Raw genomic sequence first — 20327 nt, 5'->3', positions numbered from 1 at the left:
GAAAGCAGAACGCATAAGTGATATAAATTAGAAGATTAGTTTGTTTATTTGTTTAATGTATCTCATACTATTTCTAAAGTGAATTATCATTCCACTTAGCAATGAAATAAAAATAAAGAACTCACACTCAGATAGTACTGTAATCTGCTAAACTGACCCAACTACTTCAGAATCCTAGGTAATTACCACTGCTGGTGAGTTTGTGCGGAGAAAGGCAGAGGCTCGTTCACCGCCAAGGCAGCAGCACTTGGGACGGTCTTTTATGCCTCTTTTACCCACTTCTAGGAATTTATCCTATGAAAGTGATTCAAAGTGAGGCATAAAGCTATAAGCATTAAAATATTTATTGCCATATGACCTATGACTGTAGAAGAGTTTAAATGAACTTGTGATTCCAACAATAGAGGAATAGCTACATCGATTTAGTGGGTTGACTGCATTGAATATTATAAAGTCATTAAAAATAATTATGGATACCATGTAACAGTGTGAAAAATATTTATGATATGCTATTAATGGAAAAAGCAAAATATAAAGTTACTATGATTGCTATGATTACAACTACATAAAATATGTATGTGTTCAAAGACAAAGAAAACATAGAAAAATGATAAAATCTTTTGTGGTGGTCATAGTAAAGGTGAAATTTTCAACATTATTATTATTTTAGTGCCTTTAAAGTTATTAAAAAATTTTTGAGTTGGGGGGAAAGATCTGAGTCGGCTAAATGAGCCTTGGATGAAATCAAGCAGTTACTTGACCTAAAGAAACATGCGCTCTCTCTCTCTCTCTCTCTCTCTTTAAATTTCCATTTTCTGGAGCAAAACTATCTGCATTCAAAACCAGACTCCGTCCTTGTAGGAAGAGATATTGGGTGAATTATTTATCCTATCAGGTCCTCAGTTTCCCATTTTTAAAACAGAAATAACCATACCTATCTCATAAAATTACTGTGAGGCTTAATCATCTTATACAAGTATATAGCCTGACACTTAGTAACTGCTTAATACTGGTTAACTATTACAATAATTTCAATAGAGCTAAAATGCCTTTGAAAATTTGGGACTAAGGTTACTGTAGGAAGCTGCTTAACTTAATTTTAAATTACAAATACGCCTTTATTTAGAGTGGTGGGATGCAGTAGGAAGTAAAAAAAGAGGGTAATTAAATGGAGCTGTCATTTGTGTAACGTCAGCAGTTTCTTACACATCTGTAAACCAAAGCAGTTTCTTACACATCTGTAAACCAAAGATGGTTTACACATAGACACCTGTAAACCAAAGATATTTTGATGGACCAAAATACTGAAGAAAACTTTTTGTAGGCTAATTTAACCAAAAGCATGATCTATGACAAGATAAACAAAAATGGAAGGAAATCTCTTCATATTCCATCTGGGAGCTGCTGAATAAAATTACAGAAGCAAATTACGCTCACAGACAGAAAATGCACGAATCCATTCTGGTTTGTCTCATTGCACTGCCTCTCTCTCCTCAAATCACTGTAATATGCAACCTTTCTTGATGACATTGATTAGCCTCACCTTACAATGTACAGCTCTGTTGATAGAAAGAGATTCCCGTCAAACGTTTATCATCAAAGCAACTGGACAGTGTCGCAGAATTACGTATGGGAGATTGTTCTTTCTCAGTGATTTACAACCTAGTACTTTCCAGTAGTGTTCTACTTCTTCCTGAATTTATAGGACACAATGCTTAGGTCTGGGTGGATCATGTCATTTAGCCCCTAGTCTCCAAAGAGTGGGCTTCAGACAATTAGGCTTTTCTTTTCTCCTGAAAGAGCAAGATACTATACTATCTTCTTAGGTCAGTGACCCCCTTCACTTATTCACTTAACAGAAACCTTTAGTGGAAAAGGGTGTGTGTGTGTTTGTGTGTGTGTGTGTGTGTGTGTGTCTGTGTGTTGGGGGAAAGGGGTGAGGGGGAGGATGACACTGATATATAAGCAATTACATAAATCCATATATAATTTACCTCTTGGACTGGCAAAATTGTAGACATTTGATGACATGCTCTGTTGCCAAGACAGTGGCAAATGGGCACATATATTTCTGGTGTGAATATAAATTTGTACATCCTATATGGAGGGCTTTCAGCAATGGCCACAAAAATTATAAATGCGTGTACCCTTTCAGTCAGACATGCCATTAAAGAAAATTTATTCTACAAGGAAACTTGCAACCTTGCAAAAGTTATTCTTTGAAGCATTGTTGATAATACAAAAGATGAGGAAACAAATGTCCATCATTACTATGCAACTTGGTAATAAAGAATGAGGGCACAAATAATAAGGAAAGATTTTTAACATCTGTTATCAGGTGGAAAAGTAGCATGCAAAACAATAAATATAACATGACATTTCTTGTAGAAAAGGAGGGAGGATAAGAAAATATGTTTGAATTTGCTTACTTTTACATTAAAAACTCTGGAAAATACTTAAGGACTTAATAAAAAATTTTTACTTGGGGTGGCAGAGGCTGGGGGCAGAATTGAATAGATGAAGGACAGGAGTGGGAGGAGGAACAATATAACTAGATTAGAAATTTTAATAGCACTATTCAGAAAATAAATAATATTTATATGTAGAATTTACTCTCAAGTATGTAATGTCTCCTAAAAAAGTATCTTAAGTCACTATTCATTTGCTGCCCTATATTATTTTTATGAGCTCAAGGATTCAGTCCTTCACTGGTTTCTTTAGACATTCCTTATTAAGTGTCTATTATTTGTCTTGCACTGTGTGTGATGTGACACATGAACCAGGAAATAATGGATATCCCCTTCCTAGCACCAAAGCACACTCAGATTCTGGTGCAAACTTCACTTGGTCCCTGACCTGATCTCACCAGAGGCCTCTCTTGGTGGTGGTGGGGGGGACCCTGCAAGCAGCACGTGTAGGCTGCTGGACTCTTTCCTCTTCCTTGATGTCCAGGAGCACCGGGAGAGAAGAGTCATAAACAGAGGGGATTTCTGCATTTAGGAAGAGAACAAAAAGGAACCATTTCCAAAACTCCTGAGGTTAGGCTACCAAGTGAAGTCTGGGAACACCTTAGAGTCACTTGTAAACAAGCAGGACACCACAGTTGTCCAATCCTTCAAGAGCAAGGAAGACAAATGAGAGCAGGTGCACAGGCCATGGCAGCCCCGCCATGCCCATGGGCACCCGGGGTAGCAGACAAGGAGCCAGCTCTTCTAGGGTTCCCTTGCCTGCACGAGTCTGTGACGGTCCTCACTGCTTGTGGCTCTTCCCCATTAGAGTCCCTTCTCCCTTATCATAGGACCATCTCATGGCCCTCAGTCCTAACGCAGGCTAAGGGATCCCCACTCCTTCCCTGCCTGGAACCTGCCCACTCCACGATCATGCTACAGCTCAGCTGACACCCCACCAGTTACCACCCCACATCTGCCCCAGATACAGCCTAGACCCAGCTTCAATCCTCTTTCTTTCTTACTTGTCCTACTTCTACTCCATTGCTGATTAGGACCTGTGGAGTACCCTTCTATATAGCACTAGATGAGGTATGTCTATCACTCCCACTAAAATTGAACATCTTAACTGGTTCTTGTTGCAAAAGAAGTTGTCCGTGGAGTTTATTCCCTTTTGTCCAGTTTGTCCCTTTTGTCAGTAATCCTTGAGTCCTCCCACTCCCAAGATTCCTCAGTACTACCTTGCCTTCTAAACCTGTTTGCTGGTTTCCATCTTCCTGGACATTTTACAACAAGTAGGGCTGGGAAGCACCTAGAGCACCACCTTTAAAAGAGACATATTTAACACTGGTGGGACCTGGATCATAGGACCCTAGCATCCCTGACCCTGGCGTACCTTTAGGGTGAATCACTAGGGACATCTCAGCCAAAGGGCAGATTGTACCCTCAAAGCCTTCTGAGTTTAAGAGCCAGAGCAACAAGGATCTTGGGGAGACTGAATTGTCACCCAGGAAGCTTCTGTGTGAGGGGCCCAGCAAAGATTCTTCCAAGGAAGGACATGTGGAAGGGTCTCAGGCATGGCCTGGAGAAAAGCCTCAAAAATAACATAGTAAGGGGTTCTAAATACTACCTGGTGATGGGTCTGGGGGCTTCCCTGAGAAGGAGGCAAGTAACTGGTGAGTCACTCAAGGGAAGACTCAGGGAGTGAATTCTCAAGGGGCAAAGGTAGAACCAAGACCAGAGGCAACTGGGTGACACCCAAGAGTCCATGTGGCAAGAGGCTGGGCAGATCCATCAGGGATGGGTCCCTGTGCTGAGCCTTCTCATGGCTTGCTGCCCACTCTACACTGGCCTCCAGGGAGCCTTGCCAGGAACCGAAGGACACCATCTCCATCTTTGGAGAGGTGTGTTTTATAGTCAACCAGAAAGTTCTCCTCCAACCACTCCTGAGATGAAAATTTTGCTCAAAGAAATGTTTCCATCCAGTCTCAGCAACTCCATTAATTTTCAGAAGGGCACATCCTTAGATGAGGATAGTCTCCAGTTTTTGTAATCGATGTTTACCTTCTCAGTTACATTTGTTTCTTCTAATAGGAAAGTGGCATCTTCTGTCTGTGTATTAATTTGGGTTGAGGTTTGCATTATCCCTGGGGCTTGGGCTTTGAGAAGAAAGGGTCATCTTCAGCTTTACCTGAGTGCCTGCCCTGATTTCTAAAGTCTAGCCAGGTGCATGGAGGGAGGTTGAGAAGGGCTTGGCATACCCATCACCATCCAGGATATTTTCATTTCTACCTGCTCACATGACGTTTGAGAATTTTCATCTAAAAATTCCACTAACCATGGAAACCTGAGCCAAAATAAGCCTGCTCTTTTCCTGTGGCCACAAAACCAGGTTTGGGTTTCTTTAGGAATGCCAAAGGGCACCTAGGAGACTTGTGGCAGCTGCCTCCCCTACCTCCCCTGAGCTCTGTTCCTTCCTTCTGTTAGAGAGGCTTGGGAGGGTGCTGATTCTTCAGGTTCTTCAGCCTGGAATGGAGCTTAAGGTGACTGATAGGACATGGCTGTTTCTCTCTATAGGTTGATTTCTTTCTTTTTTTTTTTTTAACATCTTTATTGGAGTATAATTGCTTTACAATGGTGTGTTAGTTTCTGCTTTATAACAAAGTGAATCAGCTATACATATACATATATCCCCATATCTCCTCCCTCTTGCATCTCCCTCCCACCCTCCCTATCCCACCCCTCTAGATGGTCACAAAGCACAGAGCTTATCTCCCTGTGCTATGCAGCTGCTTCTCACTAGCTATCTATTTCACATTTGGTAGTGTATATATGTCCATGCCACTCTCACTTCGTCCCAGCTTACCCTTCCCTCTCACCTTGTCCTCAAGTCCATTCTCTATGTCTGTGTCTTTATTCCTGTCTATAGGTTGATTTCTTATCTACCTTAACTTGTTTTAGATAATTTACATTTGTCACAGGGTAATTTACCAAGCTATTAATTGCTGTTCCGACTCCCTGCAGAGGGGACTCCAGAAGAATGAAGAGTTAACTTTTTCTTTTCAATTTCTAGAAAGTATTGGGCTTCTGGCTTCAAGGATTGTTCATGGTTTTTATTTCTTCTGGTCCTAAACAAATTGTTAGGCACTTGTTATACATCCCCATCCAGGCTGTCTCATAAGAGAGGAATTAGCTGGGGGTACCTGACAGGAAGGCAATGGAATCTGGTGGGGATTGCTGGGTTAGAAGAAGGGATGATACCTGAAGGTAGCAGAGGCTCCAGGGACTTGAGGAAGGAATGTGGAAAGGAGTTCCACAGGGGGAAGGGACCTACAACCAAGATTACTCTACCCAGCAAGGATCTCATTCAGATCCGATGGAGAAATCAAAAGCTTTACAGACAAGCAAAAGCTAACAGAATTCGGCACCACCAAACCAGCTCTACAACAAATGCTAAAGGAACTTCTCTAAGTGGGAAACACAAGAGAAGAAAAGGACCTACAAAAACAAACCCAAAACAATTAAGAAAATGGTCATAGGGACATATATATCAATAATTACCTTAAACGTGAATGGATTAAATGCTCCAACCGAAAGTCACAGGCTTGCTGAATGGATACAAAAACAAGACCCACCTATATGCTGTCTACAAGAGATCCACTTCAGACCTAGGGACACATAGAGACTGAAAGTGAGGGGATGGAAAAAGATATTCCATGCAAATGGAAATCAAAAGAAAGCTAGAGTAGCAATACTCATATCACATAAAATAGACTTTAAAATAAAGAATGTTACAAGAGACAAGGAAGGACACTACATAATGATCAAGGGATCAATCCAAGAAGAAGATATAACAATTATAAATATGTATGCACCCAACACAGGAGCACCTCAATACATAAGGCAACTGCTAACAGCTCTAAAAGAGGAAATTGACAGTAACACAATAATAGTGGGGGACTTTAACACCTCACTTACACCAATGGACAGATCATCCAAAATGAAAATAAATAAGGAAACAGAAGCTTTAAATGACACAACAGACCAGATAGATTTAATTAATATTTATAGTACATTCCATCTAGAAACAGCAGATTACACTTTCTTCTCAAGTGCACACAGAACATTCTGCAGGATAGATCACACCTTGGGTCACAAATCAAGTCACAGTAAATTTAAGAAAACTGAAACCATATCAAGCATCTTTTCTGACCTCAACACTATGAGATTAGCAATCAATTACAGGGAAAAAAATGTAAAAAACACAAACACATGGAAGCTAAACAATATGTTACTAAAAAACCAAGAGATCACTGAAGAAATCAAAGAGGAAATCAAAAAATACCTAGAGACAAATGACACTGAAAACACGATGATCCAAAACCTATGGGATGCAGCACAAGCAGTTCTAAGAGGGAAGTTTATAGCTATACAAGCCTACCTCAAGAAACAAGAAAAATCTCAAATAAACAATCTAACCTTATACCTAAAGAAACTAGAGAAAGAAGAACAAACAAAACCGAAAGTTAGCAGAAGGAAAGAAATCATAAATATCAGAGCAGAAATAAATGAAATAGAAACAAAGAAAACAATAGCCAACATCAATAAAACTAAAATCTGGTTCTCTGAGAAGATAAACAAAATTGAATAAACCATTAGCCAGACTCATCAAGAAAAAGAGGAAGAGGACTCAAATCAATAAAATTAGAAATGAAAAAGGAGAAGTTACAACAGACACCACAGAAATACAAAGCATCCTAAGAGAGTACTACAAGCAACTCTGTGCCAATAAAATGGAGAACCTGGAAGAAATGGACAAATTCTTAGAAAGGTATAACCTTCCAAGACTGAACCAGGAGGAAATAGAAAATATGAACAGACCAATCACAAGTAATGAAATTGAAACTGTGATTAAAAATCTTCCAACAAACAAAAGTCCAGGAACAGATGGCTTCACAGGTGAATTCTATCAAACATTTAGAGAAGAGCTAACACCCATCCTTCTCAAACTCTTCCAAACAATTGCAGAGGAAGGAACACTCCCAAACTCATTCTATGAGGCCACCATCACCCTGATACCAAAACCAGACAAAGATACTGCAAAAAAGAAAATTACAGATCAATATCACTGATGAATATAGATGCAAAAATCCTCAACAAAATACTAGCAAACAGAATCCAACAACACATTAAAAGGATCATACACCACGATTAAGTGGGGTTTATCCCAGGGATGCAAGGATTCCTCAATATATGCAAATCTATCAATGTGATACACCATATTAACAAACTGAACAAGAAAAACCATATGATCATCTCAATGGATGCAGAGAAAGCTTTTTACAAAATTCAACACCCATTTATAATAAAAACTCTCCAGAAAGTGGGCATAGAGGGAAACTACCTCAACATAATAAAGGCCATACACAACAAACCCACAGCAAACATCATTCTCAATGGTGAAAAACTGAAAAACTGAAAGCATTTCCTCTAAGATTAGGAACAAGACAAGGATGTCCACTCTCACCACTATTATTCAACATAGTTTTGGAAGTCCTAGCCACAGCAATCAGAGAAGAAAAAGAAATAAAAGGAATACAAATTGGAAAAGAAGAAGTAAAGATGTCACTGTTTGCAGATACATGATACTATACATAGAGAATCCGAAAGATGCCACCAGAAAACTACCAGAGCTAATCAATGAATTTGGTAAAGTTGCAGGATACAAAATTAATGCACAGAAATCTCTTGCATTCCTATATACTAATGATGAAAAATCTGAAAGAAAAATTAAGGAAACACTCCCATTTACCATTGCAACAAAAAGAATAAAATACCTAGGAATAAACCTACCTAATGAGACAAAAGACCTGTATGCAGAAAGCTATAAGACACTGAAAAAAGAAATTAAAGATGATACCAACAGGTGGAGAGATATACCATGTTCTTGATTTGGAAGAATCAACATTGTGAAAATGACTATACTATCCAAAACAATCTACAGATTCAATGCAATCCCTATCAAATTACCAATGGCATTTTTTATGAAACTAGAACAAAAAACCTTAAATTTGTATGGAGACACAAAAGACCCTGAATAGCCAAAGCAGTCTTGAGGGAAAAAAACAGAGCTGGAGGAATCGGACTCCCTGGCTTCAGAGTATACTACAAAACTACAGTAATCAAGACGATATGGTACTGGCACAAAAAACAGAAACATAGATCAATGGAACAAGATAGAAAGCCCAGATATAAACCCACGCACCTATGGTCAACTAATCTATGACAATGGAGGCAAGGATATACAATGGAGAAAAGACAGTCTCTTCAATAAGTGGTGCTGGGAAAACTGGACAGCTACATGTAAAAGAATGAAATTAGAACACTCCCTAACACCATACACAAAAATAAACTCAAAATGGGTTAGAGATCTAATGTAAGACTGGACACTCTAGAACTCTTAGAGGAAAACATAGGAAGAACACTCTTTGACATAAATCACAGCAAGATCTTTTTTGACCCACCTCCTAGAGCAACGGAAATAAAAACAAAAATAAACAACTGGGACCTAATGAAACTTCAAAGCTTTTGCACAGCAAAGGAAACCATAAACAAGACGAAAAGACAACCCTCAGAATGGGAGAAAATATTTGCCAACGAATCAACGGACAGAGGATTGATCTCTAAAATATATAAACAGCTCATGCAGCTCAATAATAAAAAAAAAACAACCCAATCCAAAAATGGGCAGAAGACCTAAATAGACATTTCTCCAAAGAAGACATACAGATGGCCAAGAAGCACATGAAAAGCTGCTCAACATCACTAATTATTAGAAAAATGCAAATCAAAACTACAATGAGATATCACCTCACACCAGTTAGAATGGGCATCATCAGAGAATGTACAAACAACAAATGCTGGAGAGGGTGTGGAGAAAAGGGAACCCTCTTGCACTGTTGGTGGGAATATAAGTTGATACAGCCACTCTGGAGAACAGTATGGAGGTTCCTTAAAAAACTAAAAACAGAATTACCATATGATCCAGCAATCCCACTACTGGGCATATACCCAGAGAAAACCATAATTCCAAAAGACACATGCACCCCAATGTTCATTGCAGCACTATTTACAATAGCCAGGTCATGGAGGCAACCTAACTGCCCATTGACAGACGAATGGATAAAGAAGATGTGGTACCTATATACAATGGAATATTACTCAGCCATAAAACGGAACGAAATTGGGTCATTTGTAGAGACGCGGATGGATCTAGAGACTGTCATACAGAGTGAAGTAAGTCAGAAAGGGAAAAACAAATATCGTATACTAACGCATATATGTGGAACCTAGAAAAATGGTACAGATGAACTGGTTTGCAGGGCAGAAATTGAGACACAGATGTAGAGAACAAACCTATGGACACCAAGGGGGAAAAGTGGCGGGGAGGTGGGGGTGGTGGTGAGATGAATTGGGCGACTGGGATTGACATGTATACACTGATGTGTATAAAAGTGATGACAAATAAGAACCTGCTGTATAAAAAAATAAAGTAAATAAAATACAAAAATTAAAAAAGAAACATTTAACTACATAACTTTTCTAATGCATGGCCAAAAAAAATCTAGAAGCAAGTCAAAAAAAAAATGACAAATTTAGAAAAAATGTTTGAAATATATATCATAAAAACATACCCCAAATGTATAAAAATTAAGAGGAAAAATAACAAAAATGATATAACTATGAACAAAAGACATGTACAGACAACACAAAGCCCACGTACCACAATTAGAGAGATGCCTGCACACCACGAGAGATCCCACATGCCACAAAGAAGATCCCGTGTACTGTAACAAAATATAAATAAATAAAGAAACAAAGAAATAAAATCCCTGCTTGGCTTTCTACCAAAAAAAAAAGAAAAGATACTCAATTTTACTCATAATGAGAGAAATTCAAACTATACTTAGACACTATTTCTCACCCACCAGATTAGCAAAAATTTTAAATATTGACAATGAAGAGCCTATGGATAATAAGCACTTTTATGCATTGATGGTAGAAATGAAAAATAGCACAATTCCTATGGAGAGAATTTAACAAAACTACAAAACTGCATATGCATTTACCTTTTGACCCAGAAATCCTATTTCTTAGGATTTATTCTGAAGACACACCTTAAACAGTATGGAAATACATATTGACACATGATTATTCACTGCAACATTATTTGTAATTGCAAAATATTGAAAAGTACCTAAATATCCAAATAGGAGATGGATTGAATAAATGATGATGTGTATATATATATATATATACACACACACACATACATTGATATACTATGCAGGTGTTTAAAAAAAAGAATGAGGAAAATATTCACCAATTGTTAGGGGTGTTTTCCAGGCTAGATTACTAAGTGAAAAAAGCAAAGTGGAAAATATTTTAAAGGAAAGAAAATAGAAAAAAACTTATACATCTGCTTAGTTTTTGCAGACAGCAACACAGGAAGACTGAAAAGAAATAAGTGAAATTGGTTGCCTATAGTGGTAATTGTAATGAGTTGAATTGTGTTTCCCCAAAATTCATATGTTGAAGCTCTAATCCCCAGTATCTCAGAATGTGACTATTTGGAGATAGGGTCTTTGCAGAGGTAACTGAAGTTAAAATGAAGTCATCATGATGGGCCTTAATCCAGTATGACTGGTATAACTATAAGGAGAAATTTAGACACAGAGATACACATAGAGGGGAGACAATGGGAAGAGACATGAAAAGAAGATGGCCATCTACAAGCCAAGGAGAGATGCCTGGAACAGAGCCTTCCCTCACAGTCCTCAAAAGGAACCAACCCTGCCTACACCTTGATTTTGAATTTCTAGCCTCCAGAACTGTGAGGCAATAAATTTGTTGTTTAAGCCATCCAGTCTGCAGTACTGTATCATGGCAGCCCTAGTATAGTGATGATGGTGGTGGCAGGGAGTACAGCATATATTCCAGGTTATTTATTCCTTCTTGACAAACAATCTCCAAATTAGTGGAGTAAAGCAACAACTCTTCGATTTGAGAATCAAGAATTCCTACAGGGAATAGAGGGCAAAAAGCTCATCTCTCTTCCATGATATCTGTGGCCTCAGCTGGGGTGGCATGAATGGCTGGAGGGCTGGGACAACCTCACTGAGGCAATATGTCTGGACTGTTCTTCCAGTGGCATCTGCTGGAGCTGGAATATCCAAGATGGCTTCTTCACTCACAGATCTGGCACCTAAAAGTGGATGACCGGATAACTGGGGACTGAAAGCGTTGTTTTCTCTTTACGTGGCTAGCTTGAACTTCCTCACAATGGGGTGATCTCAAGGTACACATTACATGTGACAGGGTTCCCTCAGAATAAGCATTCCACCATATTATACTGGTCAAAGAAATCACAGAATCAACCTAGATTCAAGGGGATAGAGAAGTGTATTCCACTTCTTGATGAGTGAGTAGCAACGTGGCATTGCAGAAGGCCATGTGGGATGGAAGATAGTGTTGTGATCATGTTTGGAAAATATAAGAAGCCACTGGGTGGGAGACTTAGGGGAAGGAGTGACATCTCTGTGAGCATACTTTAAAAAAAAAAATAGTTTAACTTTGGAAAGCATTTAGTGTTCCAGAACAGGATTGGCAAACAACAGCCCACAGGCCAAATCCATCCTGCTCTCTGTTTCTGTAAATAAAATTTTATTGGAACTCAGCAACGCCCATTTGTTTATGGCCTATGGGTGCTTTCACACTAAACCAGCAGATTTGAGTAGTTGCGACAAAGACTGTATGGTCCACAAAGCATAAAATATTTACTGTCTGGTTTTTACAGAAAAATTTTGCTGATCCCTGTTCTAGAAGGTAAAAATAAATTAATTAATTTAATTTAATCCACAGAGAGAGAGAGAAAAACACTAAAACTGAATGCAAACAGCAACAAATGAACCCAAGCTGTATCTGAAATGAACAACATACTACACTGCAAGAGAGAAAAAAAACTAAAGTACCTATTGAACTTAATAATATGACTGTATACCTTCAGCCTAGAGAGAAAATAACATTGCAATCAGATCTTGAACTCTTTTGTAGGTTTGTGTTTTATAGTGATATTGGTGCAGAAGTTCTGAATCTAATTTTTGTGTATTGTGAAATTGAACAAGTGATTGAGAAAGTGTTGCTGATGTTAGAAGTTCCAGGTTATCTCTATAGAAGGAGAAGGATACAAAATGAAGTGGAGGAAGGCAAAGAAGCGCCCACTGGAGTTGGATCAAAGCCGTAAAAAGCCATATGAATCTACATCTAACCTGTATCTCCTAAATCTCTGCTGAAAAGGCCTAGAATCAATGACATTCCAGCATCAATAATCCTATTTAATGCCCACACATTAGTTTCTAAATGCCATCTATATTAAAGGGAACAGAGGCTTTTTGGAGAAATGTCAAATTCCAGGGAAGTAACAAAAGGAACCAGAAACATCTTCTTGTGCCAAAAAGTAAGGTAGTGCTCAACGAAATAAATAATTGGACATGTCAAAAGGACACAGGACAGTACTCTTCAAAACTGCCTTATCAAAAACAAGGTAAATCTGAGAAACTCACTGAGCAGAGAGGCTAAGGAGACATGACGTGGTATCCTGAATGGGATCCTGGAATAGAAAAGGAACATTAGGGAAAAAAACTAGTGAAATTTAAATAAAGTGTGGAGTTTGGTTAATAGTAATGTACCATTGTTGGTTCTGTAGTTGCTACAATTGAGCCACAGTAATATAAGATGCTACAACAGGGGAATATGAGTGAGCAGTATGCAGGAATTCTTTGTGTTACATTTGCATCTTTTCTATAAAATTATTCTAAAACTAAAAGTTTTTTTTTTTAATGTCCCTTGAAAAAACAAAAACAACACACACACATACATGCACACCACACAGGAGCTATCTTGAAGAGGCTCCCACTGGCCAAATATACAAAAATTTGAGCATAAAAACCAAGCATAGTAATGGATTAAGACCCATTGAATAAAATAGGGATACAGGAGTCCACAGCAATAATCAATAAATATTCTTAGTGGCAAAAGTAGGGCTCTTCCTTGCAGTAGAATGCCAATGAACAAGTGCAGAAGGAGTGCCCGAATTGGAAAGTCACTATTTTGCAACTGTAAGAGTCAAGATTGTTTCAGGTGAGAATCATCAATGGATGCTAGATCTACTGAGAGAAGGTGGAAGTGGAGTTTGATGAATATCATTATACTTACATGACCTTAAGTGTCTCTCCAGAGATTGCTTATGATTTTCAAGGTGGAAAAATAATAATTTTACAATGGAAAAAAACAAACAATATCTTAGCCTGGTGATCAAAATGAGCATCCCCAAGGAGGGGCAGATGGACATACTGTGCCTCCAGATGTGACAGCCTGGTAAAAACACATGTACTTCTGACCAGGGATGTACATCTAAATCTAATCAGGAGGAAATACTAAAAAATAAAAATAAAAAAAAATTTAAACCTCAAACTGAGGAACAGTCTATAAAATAACTGCCTTGTATTCTTAAAATATGTCAAAGTCATGAAAGACAAAAAAAAAAAAAAAAACAACCTAAAGAACTATTCCTGACAAAGGAGACGGAAGCAATTCAGCAATACTAGACCCTGGGCTGATGGAACAAAGATGCTACAAAATACATTACTGGGCCCATTGATAAAAATGGGAACATGGATTGTAAATTCAATTAAAATATTGTATCAATGTCAAATTTCCTGAATATTATAACTGTACTATGGATATATATGAGAATATCCTTGTTTTTAGGAAAAACACATGCAAGGTTAACTATTGAAGATTAAACTATTGAAGGCTAAAGGAATAGTAGGCACGCAACGCACTCTCAATGGGCTCAGAAAAAAATATATTAAAGTGAAAGAGGGAGAGAAAATTATAAAGCAAATTTATGAGCTAGGTGAATCTGGGTGAAGGGTATTTGGAAGTTCTCTGTGAAACTTTTTAGGTTTGAAATTATTTTAAAGTAGAAAGTTAAAAAATATTTTAAAAGATATATATAAAAATATATATATTTACCTAGCACAAAGTAGGAGTATATATATACCTAGCACAAAGTAGGAATAGATATATACCTAGCACAAAGCAGGAATAGATATATACCTAGCACAAAGCAGGAATAGATATATACCTAGCACAAAGTAGGAACAGATATATACCTAGCACAAAGTAGGAATTCAACAAATGTCAGTTCCTTTGTTTCCTCCCTCTCTAATTAGGTTAACTGAAGTTCACTGTATAATGTGACCATACTGGAGAAAATATAACTGTCAAAATTTTATGAGTTTAGAAGGTAAGGAAAACAAATACACGATATCCCAGTTTTTCCCCCCAAAGAAAGGAATATAAATATTTGAGGATTTGGAACATAAATCATGCCTATATTGGCTTCTTTTCCTTGGTAGCTACCAGCTTAAACATCTTTAGAAAGATATATAACAAGGAAGTTTGTGGTTTCTTAAATGAATGTACCGAATAAATGGATTACTCAAAACATGTACAGATTGATAGACTGATGGGTAAAGGGAATTAAATGCTGTTTTAGAACAACCTATGACTTTGATGCAAAAGAATGCTTCATCCGCATTTCTAATACATGCATAATCTGTATTAGAACTCACCTTCCCCTTTACCTGCTGAGAAATAACAGGAAAAATTGCTGGTAAATGTCAGGCAACCTTCCTTTCCTTTCCTTTCCTAAGAAATTTTACATTATTCTCTTTAAGCACACCAGTTTATCTGAGCTCAGATGAGACAGCACAAATCCACTTCCACTTGAAAGGTGGAACAGGATCTGTGAAGCGGAAAAAATCTCAGCTGAGACAAAAGTTTACAGCTGGGTTGATGTGGATCATACATTCTAGATGAGTGAGTCTTTAATAATCCCTCTACACCAAATTACTCTTGCAGAACATCCTTAAGTAAATATCAGTTTAATTAGTTACTGTTTTTCTGTTTTGGTCCTGTGCAAATTAATGGGACTTCTCTAGCTCTAAACAAGGTGTCATGACTATTAAACTCATAAGATTAAGAAAAAACATAAGAATTTTCTTTTTTCCCATAAACATTGATCGGGTGATACAATGCTAGGCTCTCAGTCTTCATCATCACATCCATGTCACTATTCCTAGGTTTGGGGGTCTTCTTAAAAGATATAGCCCTAGAGTTCCATTTCAATGTCCTTTTATTTTGCAAACGCTGTGTCAGTAGTAAACACCACCTAAGAACCACACTTGGCACGGTCAAATGTCATTTTTGTACAGCTTTATTTTACTCACGCCAAGCATGTTCCAGTAGGATCTACATTTCTACTGACGCAGCCCTACTCCAAACCACCACCGCCTCTCACCTGGGCTCATATGACAGTCTCCAAACGGATCTCTGTGGTTCCATACTGCCCTGCTTATCATCCATGCCTCACACGGTAGCCACGGTTATCATTTTGAAATATAAATCACTTTTCTGCATTATCCCTCCAGTGGCTTCTTATTTCTTTTTTACCGTTTTTTAAAATTTAAGTATAGTTAATTTACAGTGTTGCGTTAGTTTCAGGTATACAGCAAAGTGATTCAGTTTATATATATGTAATTTTTCAGATTCTTTTCCATTATAGGTTATTACAAGATACTGAATATAGTTCCCTGTGCTACACAGTAGGCCCTTGTTGTTTACCTATTTTGTAAATAGTAGTGTGTATATGTGTGGCTTCTTATTTGAATAAAAGCCAAACTTGCAGCCTCCCTACAATGACCTAGAAACCCCGGCCCCTCCCTGCCTCCCCAACTTCTCCTAAAACTCCCTCCCTCCTTCATGATACGCTAGTCACACTGTCATTCTTGCTGTCTTTCAGACATGGCAAACTTATTCTGACACAGGGCCTTTGCACTAGCTGCTCCTCCTACCTGGAATGCCACTCTGCTGTATCTGTGAATGGCTGCCTCACGCTCATCATTTAGCTCTCATCTTGAGTGTCACCCCTCAAGGAAGTTTTCCCTGAACACACTCCATATAAAGCAGACCTCCCTCTATTTCAAGCTCACAGTCCTAATTTTGTTTCTTTCAAAACTATCTAAAATTATTTTTTTACATGTTTATTTTCTTTCTCTCATTCACTACTGTCAGCTCCATGAGAGCAAGGAACTCATAGGAATGTTTACCATCGTATCCCCAGTATCTAGAACTGTAAGCATTCAATATATACTTGCTGAAAAAACATACAATTGATAGGCGATCACAAATAAAGCAATAATCTGCTAATGCCCGTTATTCTGGTTTCTAGAAAATGGGCCCATTCTTGCCTAGATATTTCTCTACCTGGTTATCAAAAAAGTTTGCAATCACTTTAGGTTCTTGCTCTCTTTCTTCTCCTCAATTTAATGCAGCATCGTTCAACTTCCTGGAGTTCCCAGAAAGCAGGTAGATTGGTTGAGTCCCTAGGAGCTATTCCTTTTTTCAGCCCAACTGGCTAACTGTAAGTCTTCTTCTTGGTTTCCATATTCTCTTGAACTTTCAGTTCTGCCTTGAGTTTTTTCTTTTGTTTACTGTATCTTCATCTAAGCACTTGTTTCCTCCTTTTCTTTCTTTTTTAAAAGGCATCTTACTTTACATCCAATTACATATTAGGTATTTTTATGTTTAATTTTAACATACAGGAAATAATGTTATACCACTCTGGGTGTGCTCTTTGTGTGAATTAAATATCGGTATGACACTGATAGTTATAATTGAGGCCCATACTGAGACACCATATTGCTTCCCCCAACCAGCATTATTCCACGGTATTCCAGACAATTACGCCCCTTGTAATTATTCAGCATGGTTTTGCTGTACGATACCTTGACTGAGCAGAACACCAAAGGAAGAAGCAACTCCCCTTAGATCTGAGAAGTCCCTGAGGCTGAACAAATTGTCAGATGCCTGTAGCTGAGTGGAGAGGAGAGCAGATCACCACCCACAGCAGAAGAGGGGACAGGCCAGGCTTGGAGCCAGTGATGTAATCAAGCCTCATCTTTCCTGCACTAGACAGCAAGATGGGAAGCCCAGGCAGGCTGTCAGGGGCCTGCCAGGGTTCAGTGTGCCTGTCAACATCACTAGCCTCTGCCACAGGATTAAGGCAGCAGCTCTAGAAGAAACAGAAACCAGCAAAGGGGGGTGTCCAAAGTTGCAAGGGTTTCATATGAGTGGTTTGCAGTCTCACACCTGGCAAATGCTGTAAGCATGTGACCAGGACTGATAAACAAATCACTCTAGGCTTCCTTGAAAAAGGAAAAGGAAACCTAGGAAAAAGATATGGATCCCAAGCTAAGTTGGCAGATGAGTTCTCCAAATCATTAAAGTGTGGGTGTTAAATGAAATATTGCCTTCTTTGTAGTCACAGGCTGGTAAGACAAAGATTTGGGGACTGGAAGTTCCCTGGTGGTTCAGTGGTTACAACTCAGCCCTTTCACTGCCATGGCCCCAGGTTCAATCCCTGGTCGGGGAACTAAGATCCCGCAAGCCCTGCAGCATAGCCAAAAAAAAAAAAAAAAGATTTGGGGACTTCCCCTGTATTTAATAAGAGTATATTCCTGATGAAAGTCAAGGACACAGGAGAAATGATTCTTTTTTTAAACATCTTTATTGGAGTCTAATTGCTTTACATTGTTGTGTTAGTTTCTACTGTATAACAAAGTGAATCAGCTATACATATACATACATCCCCATATCCCTTCTCTCTTGCGTCTCCCTCCCTCCCACCCTCCCTATCCCACCCCTCTAGGTGGTCACAAAGCACTGACCTGATCTGCCTGTGCTATGCAGTTGCTTCCCACTAGCTATCTATTTTACATTTGGTAGTATATGTATGTCCATGCCACTCTCTCACTTCGTCCCAGCTTACCCTTCCCCCTCCCTGTGTCCTCAAGTCCATTCTCTACCTCTGCATCTTTATTCCTGTCCTGCCCCTAGGTTCTTCAGAACCATTTTTTTTTTTTTAGATTCCATATATATGTGTTAGCCTACAGTATTTGTTTTTCTCTTTCTGACTTAACTTCACTCTGTATGACAGACTGTAGGTCCATCCACCTCACTACAAATAACTTAATTTCGCTTCTTTTTATGGCTGAGTAATATTCCATTGTATATATGTGCCATATCTTCTTTATCCATTCATCTGTCGATGGACACTTAGGTTGCTTCCATGTCCTGGCTATTGTAAATAGAGCTGCAATGAACACTGTAGTACACGACTCTTTTCGAATTATGGTTTTCTCAGGGTATATGTCCAGTAGTGGGATTCCTGGGTCATATGGTAGTTCTATTTTTAGTTTCTTAAGGAACCTCCATACTGTTCTCCATAGTGGCTCTATCAATTTACATTCCCACCAACAGTGCAAGAGGGTCCCCTTTAGGAGAACTGATTCTTATTGAACACATGAATTGCACTTCTAAAAATTATATACACTGAAAATGCATAAAATGAGAAATGTAATGCATAACTAATTTTTAAATAGTGGGAACATTTTTAAGTAATAGAAACATTTCTTGCAGAGAAGCCCATTCTCCTCCCCTTCCCCCACCCCCAATTTATCTTTATTTAAATCCTCATGTCCAAGTTATCAGTAGCCATACAGTGAGATTTCATAATTCTGATAACTCAGAGATTTACAGTGAATTAAGCACTCTTGAAAACTGAATTGCCACTATCATGAATTGTTCTCTCAGAAATTCATTCACTCCTATTGTTTTGAAACGCTTGTTATCTCATCCTTTAACAAAGTGACTTAGCCCTCCTAGAGTAAGATATTCAAGATCTTTCTAAATTTCATCTTTCCCACTGCTACTTCCACTTTAGTTTCCCTTATTTTAAAATTTGTAACTATATTTTTACATATGCAAATAACAAACTACAAACATTCAAAAAACACAGGCACGGCTGTACTGGCTTCAACATACTCTGCCTCGAGCAAAATCTGGAATGAGAAAGAAATTTCTATATTTGTGAGCTATAAACTGGCATTGTATTTGCTCTCTTTTGAAATCAATTTTTTTGCAACCTTTATATCTAAATTTGAATATGCCCAATACATAAAATTAAAACATTTTTTGCAAGAGTAAACTTCAAATAGATTGGAAACAAGTCATGGGTGAGATAGGATTGAGCAGATTAGCATGGGTGCAGCAATGGGCCAAAAGTATAATAGAAGAGACTGGGTTATATAGTTGGTTAAGTGATTATATTTTTATAGCAAGCAACAGGTAACCATGAGACTTTCTTGAGCTGGTTAAAAAGAAAACAAAAAAAATCCTGGTGAAATTGAGCTTAGCATGTAAGAGGAAATTACATTTTATTGCGTAGAACAGAAAGTTCAAAGTAACGGTGGCTTAGAGACATATGGGTTTATTTTTCTCTCATATGAAAGAAATCTGAAGGAAGGCACTCCAGGGATATCATCAGGGACCCAAGTTCCATCTCTCTTTCTGATCTACCATATTCAGCACTGATGTCTATCCTAAAGGTTACCTTGTGTTTCAAGATAACTGCTGGAACTCCAGTTAATCATGACTACATTCCAGACAGCTGGTTACAAGAAAAGGGTAAGAGCCTTTGAAGACATTTTCCAGAAATCTTCAGCATATATATCATTGGCCTAGGTGAAGAAACATCATTGATCTTCTTATCATTTTCCCCAGCTGGCACGTTGCCCAGGGAGAAGGGGAAAATGGATATTGGGTAAGCAGTTAGCTCTCTCTACTCAGTTAGAAATGGTAAATTTAGCTGAATAAATGACAAAATACATCTACTATGATAGACTCATGGAACTG

This window comes from Orcinus orca, chromosome 6 (assembly GCF_937001465.1).
Source record: "Orcinus orca chromosome 6, mOrcOrc1.1, whole genome shotgun sequence".
In the NCBI taxonomy this organism is placed as follows: domain Eukaryota; kingdom Metazoa; phylum Chordata; class Mammalia; order Artiodactyla; family Delphinidae; genus Orcinus; species Orcinus orca.
Note: the sequence above shows the minus strand (reverse complement) of the source record.